Below are 12,055 nucleotides of genomic sequence, written 5' to 3'. Positions count from 1 at the left end.
GACAGTGAAGTCTTAACCACTGGACCACTAGGGAAGTGCCATTCTGTGACTTTGAGAAAGCCCCATCTCCCTGATGTCCAGGCTCCTGGAACACAGAGAGATGGCATTGTTCTAGGTCTCCAGTCTCTGAGCATCTTCTCAGCCTGATCGTCTAGTGTTCTGAGATCTATCCTCAACTTCCAGTCCCAAACATTTTAAATTTGTATATAGTTGAAAGGTGTCTATCAGTTCAGTTCAGTTCAGTTCAGTTCAGTCGCTCAGTCGTGTCTGACTCTTTGCGACCCCCTGAATCGCAGCACGCCAGGCCTCCCTGTCCATCACCAACTCCCGGAGTTTACTCAAACTCATGTCCATCGAGTCAATGATGCCATCCAGCCATCTCATCCTCTACCATCCCCTTCTCTTCCTGCCCCCAATCCCTCCCAGCATCAGGGTCTTTTTCAGTGAGTCAAAACTTCGCATGAGGTGGCCAAAATATTGGAGTTTCAGCTTCAGCATCATTCCTTCCAGTAAACACCCAGGACTGATCTCCTTTAGGATGAACTGGTTGGATCTCCATGCAGTCCAGGGGACTCTCAAGAGTCTTCTCCCAACACCATAGTTCAAAAGCATCAATTCTTCAGCACTCAACTTTCCTCACAGTCCAACTCTCACATCCATACATGACCACTGGAAAAATCATAGCCTTGACCAGACAGACCTTTGTTGGCAAAGTAATGTCTTTGCTTTTTAATATGCTATCTAGGTTGGTCATAGCTTTCCTTTCAAGGAGTAAGCATCTTTTAATTTCATGGCTGCAGTCACCATCTGCAGTGATTTTGGAGCCCAAAAAAATAAAGTCTGACACTGTTTCCACTGTCTCCCCATCTATTTCCCATGAGGTGATGGGACCAGTTGCCATGATCTTAGTTTTCTGAATGTTGAGCTTTAAGCCAACTTTTTCACTATCTTCTTTCACTTTCATCAAGAGGCTTTTTAGTTCATCTTCACTTTCTGCCATAAGGGTGGTGTCATCTGCATATCTGAGGTTATTGACATTTCTCCCAGCAATCTTGATTCCAGCTTGTGCTTCCTCCAGCCCAGCGTTTCTCATTATGTACTCTGCATATAAGTTAAATAGGCAGGGTGACAATATACAGCCTTGACATACTCCTTTTCCTATTTGGAACCAGTCTGTTGTTCCATGTCCAGTTTGAACTGTTACATACGGGTCATAGTTGTATGACCTGCATACAGGTTTCTCAAGAGGCAGGTTAGGTGGTCTGGTATTCCCATCTCTTTCAGAATTTTCCAGTTTATTGTGATCCACACAGTTGAAGGCTTTGGTGTAGTCAATAAAGCAGAAATAGATGTTTTTCTGGAACTCTCTTGCTTTTTCAATGATCCAGCAGATGTTGGCAATTTGACCTCTGGTTCCTCTGCCTTTTCTAAAACCAGCCTAAACATCTGGAAGTTCACAATTCACGTATTGTTGGAGCCTGGCTTGGAGAATTTTGAGCAGTACTTTACTAGCGTGTGAGATGAGTGTAATTGTGTGGTAGTTTGAGCATTCTTTGGCATTGCCTTTCTTTGGGATTGGAATGAAAACTAACCTTTTCCAGTCCTGTGGCCACTGCTGAGTTTTCCAAATTTGCTGGCATATTGAGTGTAGTACTTTCACAGCATCATCTTTCAGGATTTGAAATAGCTCAACTGGAATTCCATCACATCCACTAGCTTTGTTCATAATGATGCTTTCTAAGGCCCACTTGACTTCACATTCCAGGATGTCTGGCTCTAGGTGAGTGATCACACCATTGTGATGATCTGGGTCGTGAAGATCTTTTTTGTACAGTTCTTCTGTGTATTCTTGCCACCTCTTCTTAATATCTTCCACTTCTGTTAGGTCTGTACCATTTCTGTCCTTTATCGAACCTATCTTTGCATGAAATATTCCCTTGGTATCTCTAATTTTCTTGAAGAGATCTCTAGTCTTTCCCATTCTGTTGTTTTCCTCTATTTCTTTGCATTGATCACTGAGGAAGGCTTTCTTATCTCTCCTTACTATTCTTTGGAACTCTGCATCCAAATGGGAATATCTTTCCTTTTCTCCTTTGCTTTTCACTTCTCTTCTTTTCACAGCTATTTGTAAGGCATTCTCAGACAACCATTTTGCCTTTTTGCATTTCTTTTCCATGGGGATGGTCTTGATCCCTGTCTCCTGTACAATGTCACAAACCTCCGTCCATAGTTCATCAGGCTCTCTGTTCAAAGGTATGTATAGAGTCAATAAAAACCTATGCTAAGAAAAGATTGAGTTTACATATAGCATGGTCTTTGAGGCACCTGGTAGGACACCTAACACATGAAAATATCTGTTGAAATATAGTATTCAAAAAATATTTATAGAAAAAAAGTTTATTTGTGTCTTTTTTCAGATTCCACATGCTAGTGATATTTGTCTTTGGCTTACTGTACATAGTATGATAGTCTCTAGGTCCATCCGCGCTGCAGCAAATGACATTATTTCATTCTTTTTTATGGCTTAGTAATATTCCATTGTATATGTATATACATATATGTATATATGCACACATCATACTTCCTTATCCATTTATTTGTTAGTAGAAAACAAACATGCTTGCCAAAGGGGAAAGAGTGGGAAAAGGATAAATAGGAGCTTGGGATTAGTAGATACATACTATTATATATATATGATATATTATATGTCATATATCTATGTCATCTATATCTATCTATATCTATATCTATAGGGCTTCCCTGGTAGTTCAGATGGTAAAGAATCTGCCTGCAATGCCAGATACCTGGGTTCAATCCCTGGGTTGGGAAGATCCCTAGGAGAAAGGAAAGGCAATCCACTCCAGTATCCTTGCATGGAGAATTCTATGGACTGAGGAGCCTGGTAGGGTAAGGAAGGTAAGGGATAAATTAGGAGTTTGGAATTAACAGATGCACAGCATTATATATATATATATATATATATATATATATATTAGATAAACAACAAGGACCTACCCTATAGCACAGGAAATATACTCAGTATTCCGTGAAAATCTGTAAAATAAAAGAATATAAAGAGGATTCTTATATATATTCATATTCACATATATTCATGTATATACATGAAAAAGTGAATCACTTTGCTGTATACTGAAACTAACACAACATTGTTAAGCGACCATGAAAGTGAAAGTGTTAGCCACTCAGTCATGTCTGACTCTTTGTGACCCCATGGACTGTAGCCCGCAACGCTCCTCTGTTTATGGAGTTCTCCAGGCAAGAATACTGGAGTGGGTAGCCATTCCCTTCTCCAGAGCATCTTTCTGACCCAGGAATCGAACCCATATCTCATGCTCTGTAGGCAGATTCTTTACCGTCTAAGTCACCAAGAAAGTCCCAATCAACTATATTTCAGTCAAAAAAGTATTTCTGGAATGAATGAAAAATGAAGGAACTGCATCACAGCTCTGTGAATGAACCTTTGTTTAAATTACAGTCAGAAGAGTTATCCAAGACACAGTCTTCTTAAACGCTGATGTTAACAGCCCCGTGTGAACTCACACTGAACATATGCAAATCAGCTACTTTTCCTGAGATTAAAACAATGTGTCTCCACGCTCTTTCACCAAGCAAAAGTTCGATCAGACTAAGTAAATGACCACAGTTCAAAACTTCAGAAAGAGAAAAAGATGTCACTTTTACTTCTTACTCCCACAAATGTAATTCTGACTATTTGTTTGTCTGAAATAGAACCACGATTAAATACCCAGACACCAAGTTGTAATCCAAACCATGAAAACATGTCTGAGCCTGTTGTTCTGTCTGATTCAGTTGCACGTGAGCATCAGTAATAGACTGTTTTAAGTGCTTTTGAGAAAAGAAAAAGTTGGACTTTATTTCAAACACAGGACAAACAGTAAAAGCATTTTCAACATGAACCAAAAATTTAGTGCACAGCATAAAATGAAACCGTCCGAGGAATGCATTTTCATATTTTAGTGTACTGTATACTTATAAATTAATTGCCCCTGAAGAGTAAATGGTAACATTAACTAATAGTGTAATTGTAAAAGCACAGGGTTTATAGTGAGGAAGACTAGTGTTCTAGTCCCAGTGGTGTGATTTCTGTTTTTGCGGTCTTTATGTGTTTTTTGGCAAGTGCCTTAGTCTCTCAATCTAATTTTCTCATCTATAAAACTCACAATTCTAACAGAATGGATTGCTTTGAGAGTTAAGTAATATATATTAAGTGTCTACCTACATAGTTAGCATGCAATAAAAGATGTACCTTTAGATTGTTATAAGTACTTAACTATGTATTTCAGTGTTTGTTGGAAATTTTATAATGCAGCAAGCATGCCAAACAACCTGGAGATTCAAAATTCTTTTACCTGAGTTCATCATATTTATTGCAAAATCTAAAAAATTATGCTAAGTTTTTTTTCTTCATTAAGAAGCTATCCAGTGTAATCAAATGGAAATATGAAACCTCATAAATGCATAAATATGGAACTTGCACAGTTGTTTTCTACAAATAAGAAATGTTTACTCTTAATCTCCTTGAGAATTCGGTGTCTAACACATTGTCAGGATACTGTAAGACTTATTAATGATAACTCCACCTATTAAAATTATTAGCTCTAAAGGAAAATTCTGAAACAAAAGTGTCTATCTGCACATAGATCTAAAATTATTCTTTAGTGTGAAAGGAATAATAATGTAAAGATTGACTTTAAGTTAAAAACTGTCCCTTGATACAAGCATGTTCCTTCAAGTTGATGCAAGACATTCTTGTATGTTCTGATCATTTTTCTTTTATATTTTTAATTTTTATTTTATATTGGAACATAGTAGGTTAACAATGATGTGTTAGTTCCAAGTGTATGGCAAAGAGATTCAATTATGTATTTACATGTATCCTTTTTTAAAGTTCTTTTCCCATTTAGGTTGTTACAGAATATTGAGCAGCATTCCCTGTGCTATACGGCACGTCCTTGTCTGTTCTCTACTTTAAACATGGTGGTGTGTACATGGACTTCCCTGGTGGCGCAGATGGTAAAGAGTCTGCCTGCAGTGGAGGAGACCCAGGTTCCCTTCCTGGGTTAGGAAGATCCCCTGGAGGAAGAAATGACAACCCACCCAGTATTCTTGCCTGGAAAATCCCATGGACAGAGGAGTCTGGCAGGCTATGGTCCATGGGGTCACAAAGAGTCAGACACAACTGAGCAAACATGTCCGTCCCAAACTTTTTCTTAAACTCTTCTCTCTTTTGGTCTCTCTTGCTATTTCTCTGGCTCTCACTTACACCTTTCTTCTTTCAGTTCTTCCTCAAACATTCTCTTACCTTATCCCAAAATGATATTGAAGAATATCCCAACAAGAAAGAGATGATGCAACCAAACTACGATATTCGAAGAGTTTAATAAAAGGTCTCTTCATGAAAACATGGGCAAGATGGAGGGAAACTGCAAGATTTAGGGCACCCTGGGCTAGTGAAGGGGCTAAAGTGGGGTGTTAGAAAGGGAGTGAAGGGGGCAGAGTGGGTATACTGGGAACAGAGGAGACCATGGGGAGAGAACTGGCTTAACTGAGCCGAGAGTCTCAGCAGGGCTTGAGGACCAAGGAATCCCCAATACAGAGGAAAAACCAAAGAACAAATAGTCAGACTCAGTATCAGTGCCCCCCTTGTCCCCTGCTGGAGACACCCCATTGCCAAGGCTCAGATGTACGCCCAGAGGGCAAGGGCCTGTGGATCATTCCATATAGGCAAGCCTCCCTGGACACAGAGCAGGTGAGCAAGGGTGGAGGTTAACCTGAAGGAGAAGTGAAAGTCATCCAGGCAGTGGTTTTAATCTCAGTTCAGTTCAGTCACTCAGTCGTGTCTGACTCTGCGATCCCATGGACTGCAGCGCGCCAGGCCTCCCTGCCCATCACCAACTCCTGGAGTTTACCCAAACTCATGTCCACTGAATTGGTGGCACACACACACAATATCACACTCCAAACACATTTAAAATAATTACTAAAGGGACTGGGACCGGAAATATACAAGATGTTGTTGTTCAGTCACTCAGTCGTGTCCAACTCTTTGTGACCCCATGGACTGCAGCACACCAGCCTTCCTGTCCTTCACTATCTCCCAGAGTTTTCTCAAACTCATGTCCATAGAGTCGGTGATGCTATCTAATCATTTCATCCTCTGCCATCCCTCTTTTCCTCCTGCTCTCAATCTCTGGCCGCATCAGGGTCTTTTTCAATGAGTCAGTTCTTCTCATCAGGTGGCTGAAGTATTGGAGCTTCAACTTCAGCATTAGTCCTCCCAGTGAATATTCCGTGTTGATTTCCTTTAGGGTAGACTGATTTGATCTCCTTGCCATCCAAGAGACTCTCAAAAGTATTCTCCAGCACCACAATTTGAAAGCATCAGTTCTTCGGCACTCAGTCATCTTTATGGTCCAATTCTCACATCCAAATGAATCGTGTGAACAGTATACAAAATGACTCTGCAGCAATCTTTATTTTCAGAAAGTCAGGAAATGCCCAAAATAACAACTATGACAAAAAACCTACAATGGGGATTATATCCAGGGCACATGAGAGCCAACTGTAAGAACATCCTAGGACCAAAGCTGGAACAATTGGAGCAACAAAATTAGTATTACTGGATTATAATCCAAAGTACCAAATAAATATCAAGTTCATATTGATATAAAAATGACTGAATAAATAATACATAAGTAAAAAATGGAGAAGAGACAAATTTCCTCTGTAGAAGAATTTCAAATCATTTGTAGATTCCCCACCATCAAAAAGGTAAATGGTGGGCTTTCCTGGTGGTCCAGGGGTTAAGACTCTGAGCTTCCAATGCAGAATGCTTGGGTTTGACCCCTGGTTGAGGAACTAAGATTTCACATGCAGCGAAAATAAATGAATACACAGTAAAAATAAATAAACAAATGCAATCTATCCATTTAAAAATTATTAAAAAAAAAAAAGAAGGTGACTTGCCCTACTCCTTAAGTGTGGACAACTTATGGAAACTTCCTTCCAAGCAGGATAACTTACAGAGGAGGAATCCAACACCTCTGCCAGGCAATCAAGGTACCCTTGATAAGATATGCCGAGAGTGATGCTCCACCTGTGTGATCTTCCTCTGCCAAACCCATGGCCTGTAGACCACCAGGCTCCTCTGTCCTTCAGATTTCCCAGGAAAGAATACTGGAGTGGGTTGCCATTTCCTACTCCAGGGGAACTTTCTGACCCAGAGATCAAACCTGCATCTTCTGCATTGCAGGCAAATTCTTTACCACTGTGCCACCTGGGAAGCCCAGGTTAAAATTAAAGGAATGGAGTTTAACAATTGACTGTTCTTAATAAGAATGCATCAGTATAGGTTCATTGAGTGTAAGGAATGAGCCATAGTCATCCAAGATGTTAATAACAGCGGGATCTGGATATAAAATATATGGGAAATCTGCATTATCTTTGCACTTTTTCTGTAAATCTAAAATTACCCTAAAAAATACAGTTAAAAAGTGAGTTGGTGGAAATAAAGATAAGAAAGATTAACTGAAAGTGAGGCAAATGGCTATGATGAGTGCTGAAATAAAGCCGATGTCCTCTGCTGTTAGTTCTTTACATTCAGTCTGGGAAACTGTAGCCCCTCATTAGTAATTGCAGATGTTATCGCTATAGTTGCTCAAAAAAAAAAAAAAAAAAAAAAAAAAAACCCAGCAGAATTTTGAGTCCACTTATAGGAATTTGGAAGCATTAGCTAAATTTCTATTCTCTCAGCCACATTTGAACTGTACCCCCAGATCTTCCTTCATCCGCACACCTATGACAGTCACACACAACTGCATCCTGAACCACCTTGACCTTGGACACACTCTAGCAACCTCTGCAGAGAGGAGAAGCAGCACCCAAGGGTACAGTTTGACCATAAATCTCCCACACAGTCCCCAAAGTCCAGGGGAGCACAGCTGCCTATGAGCAATCTCAGGGTGGGCTTTCAGCTCTTGCTACAGGGGAATGTGGGCAAACTGAGAACGTGGAGCTGTGGAGTGGTCATTTGGTCCAGAAAACAGCAATGAGCGGAGAGTAGTAAGGGCGGTAGAGCTGCGGCTCCTGGTCATTCGCTAAGTTGTGTCCGACTTTCAACCCCACGAACTGTACAGCCAGCCAGGCTCCTCTGCATGTGCAATTTCCCAGGCAAGAATACTGGACTGGGTTGCCATTTCCTTCTCCAGGGGATCTTCCTGACCAGGGACCGAAACTGCTTCTCTTGCATCTCCTGCATTGGCAGGCTGGTTCTTTACCACTGGATGTTGACAAAGGCCAGCCCATGTTACACACCTAAGAAGGGGCTCTTGCTTTGCACTTTTGCAGCAAAGCATTTGGATCACCCATTTGCATCACCAGCTCTGTGCTGCTTGCACTCCCAGACACCAGCCCTAAACCGTCTGATGGTCCCCTTTGCCATCTCTCTGGTACAAGGCAATCCTGGCTCACCCAACTTTAATCCAAGTTTAGATATATTCTCTCAAAATAATTGGCTGCCTGCATAAAAATTTGAATGACACCGTGTAGTGTGTTTTCACAAGCTTCCTTGGTTGCTCAGACAATAAAGAATCCGCCTGCAAAGAGGGAGATCTGGGTTTGATCCCTGTGTTGGGAAGGTCCCCTGGAGGAGGGTATGCACCCCACTGCAGTATTCTTGCCTGGAGAATTCCACGGACAGAGGAGCCTGGCAGGCTATAGTCCATGAGGTCACAGAGTCGGACATGACTGAGCGACTTGCACTTCACTTCATTTCAAACTTAAATACTCAACTACAACAAACTCAAAAGTACTCAAATTTTAATTTCTGATTAGAATAAAATTCTGAATAGATTTCCAGTGAAGAACTCATATGTGCATGCTTGCTCTGTCATTCAGTCATGTCCAACTCTTTGTGACCCCACAGACTGTAGCATGGAATTCTCCAGGCAGTAATATTGCAGTGGGTTGTCATGCCCTCCTCCAGGGGAACTCATATAAATAATGTAAAGTCTTTTAATGTCATCAATGTCATAAATATTTTTCCTGATAAGCCTTTTACTCTAAATTAAGATCCAAATAAATATTTTTGTAATAAAAGAGTGAATTTAAAACATTGATGATTGCTATACAGCATATATTTTTAATCAGCTTTTGCTGTTGATTAAGAATTTAATATCAAATTGCATGAAATGAATTTCATTTTTTAAAATGTATATTGAGTACCTACCATGTAGAGATTGACAGCTTAGCTGCTGAAATAGAATTGGTCAACCTGAAGTCACATATAAAATGATTTTTTTTTCCATAAGGCTATGATTAAAAATAAAACTTTCTCTTCTAGAGTTATATCAGATCTGATTTAAAATATGCCATTTTAAGATGAATTATAAACTATCAGAATTCATGGTTATAAAAAGGGATTTCCAGATAGTTCTAATGACTTGGAATTTGTGTTTAATCTAACAAACCACACTGACTATTGAATTTGTGTGTCCGTGAATATAAAGATTTATTATCCCTGGAGGTAATTATTGACCTCAACATCTTATCAGTCAATATTTACCTCTTGGGCCAATAAATCTTGATATAACCTCATGAAAGTCAATATCTGTTTAATAGTATACATGGAAATCTGTAATAGTTTGATTACAGGCTTCAATGTCATGCTGGCTAGTGCCTCTCTTCGCATCGAAGGCAGAGTGAATCATTTTTTTTTTTTCTTTCGAGACAGAACTCCTCGGATGGCTAGGGTTCACTTGTCCTCAACCTAATGTTAGATTGGAAATATGCACATCATTCTTTGATTCTCATTGCTTACAAGTTTTGCTTCTTTAGGGCTTCCCTAGTGGCTTAGTAGTTTGAGAACCCACCTGCCAATGCAGGAGAGGTGGATTTGATCCCTGGGTCAGGAGGATCCCCTAGAGGAGGAAATGGCAACCCACTGCAGTTCTTGCCTGGAGAATCCCGTGGACAGAGGAGCCTGGCGGGCTACAGTTTATGGGGTCACAAAAAGTCGGACACAACTTAGCGACTAAACAACACAACAGCAAAGCGTCTTGCCTCTTCAATCCACTGGTAAAGCCCTGTAAACCTAGAACTAAGTTAGTGCTTCTGTGATTTTGCTCCTTGCTCTAAGCACAACCAGCTCTTCATCATTACAAATGAAACCATTCCTTTGGCCGGACAAGTCTTCCAACACACAGTTCCCCAGGGGTTACTAAGTAAGTTATCACAGGAGGCCCTCCAGGCCCAAGAAGGATTCAGTGCTATCAGATGCCAAGAGCACAGAAATGAGTATCTAACACTAAGTATGTCTCTCATTCTGCAGAGTCAGAAAGTTGAGGTGTTTGTGGTGATGCAGAGCTGACGGGTCATCCTGTAACATTTGAAAGTCCAGCTGACAAGGCACGCTGGTTCCTTTGTGCTCATGATGGTTGGCCTGGCCCTCAAATTGGAAGATATTGAAATCATTTTGCTGTTTCAAAGGCAGGTTCTGAAACATTAAGAATGTGATACAGGGACTTCCCTGGTGGTCAAGGGGTTAAGAATCTGCCTTGCAACAATGCAGGAGACACGGGTTCAATCGCTGATCTGGGAAAATTCCCACGTACTGCAAGGCAACTAAACCCCTGACCACAACTACTGAGCCTGTGCATCCCGAGCCTGCACTCCGCTACCACCTCAGTGAGAAACCAGCACAGTGAGACGCCCGCACACTACATCTAGAGAGGAGCCCCCACTCACCGCAACTAGAGACAGCCCACGCATAGCAACAAAGACCCAGCACAGCCAAAAATAAAAAACAAATATTTTTTTTTAAAAAGAGTGCGATGCAAGGAACAGTTAGGATACTTTAGAGTCATTTTTGATGATTAAGCAAAGATGTTAGCCAACAATTAGGCTGGACGTAGGGGCTACATTTTCAGTGGCTGGAGACGTCCCCAGAAGGGTTTCTGTCCTGTATTAGAGTGTGGACAGCACCACTGAGCTCCTGGTGACCTGAGACAAGACGCTCCACTAGGTTTCAGAGCCTGGCTTGGTTTCAACATTAATACGGGCTCGTCTTTGTAAAGCTGCCTGCGGTGGCAGTTGTTAGGAAATCAAACATGTTACATTGCCCAGAAACAGGCAACCAAGACCTGCCAGGGCAGCAAATGCTGGAGAAACTCGTGTGGACAGGACCAGCAGCAGGTGAGATTTTTCATCGCCCATTCGCACAAGGACAGCCCAGAGAGCCAGCAGAACTAATGTCATCACTGAGAAAGGCACTTAACCCAGACTGTGCAGCTTCTATGATGTGAAATCAGGAAAGTGCCACCATTTTCATGATACGACTAGGGACCAGGATCCAAAAGTAATAGAACATGACAGAACCTTGGAACCGGCCTTCCACTGCCAGCTCCATGGCTGGAGTGAGGAGCAGCGGGAACTCCTTCTCTGGCATTGCTTGCAGTGATCGGGCACAGAGGGAAGAGCCCAAGTCCAAACCTTGCAGTAGACTAGGGTTTGTTGCCATATGCACCGAACTGGAGCCAGATTGCATGGAGATCTGCAAGAGGTCAACTCTTCTCTGAGATCAGCCTTAGGTAAGATACCTTTTACCCCTCTGTCTAGGCTGCAAACCCAAAGGATGTTTAGATAACATTCTCTCAAAATAATTGATCGCCTGCATAAAAATTGGTTCTTTGAAATGACAGCGTGTAATGTACTTTCATGTTTCTTAAAGTTTAATACTCACAGTGAACTTAAAAGTACTAAAATTTTAAGTTCTGATTATAATAAAATGTTGAATCAATTACAGGCAAAGAAGCAAAGACAGAGCTGAGCCATCCACTTCTAGCACATTTACCTGCCTTCCCAGTAAGCCCATGCTCAAGAGTTTATGATACCTTTCTACAGATAAATAGCATATCATTTATATCTAAAAAAAGATGATACAAATTAACTCATTTACAAAAACAGAAGTAGACGCAGAGGCACAGAAAACAAACTTATGGTTATCAAAGGGGAAAGG

The sequence above is a fragment of the Muntiacus reevesi genome, chromosome 3 (genome assembly GCF_963930625.1).
Source record: "Muntiacus reevesi chromosome 3, mMunRee1.1, whole genome shotgun sequence".
NCBI lineage: Eukaryota > Metazoa > Chordata > Mammalia > Artiodactyla > Cervidae > Muntiacus > Muntiacus reevesi.
Note: the sequence above shows the minus strand (reverse complement) of the source record.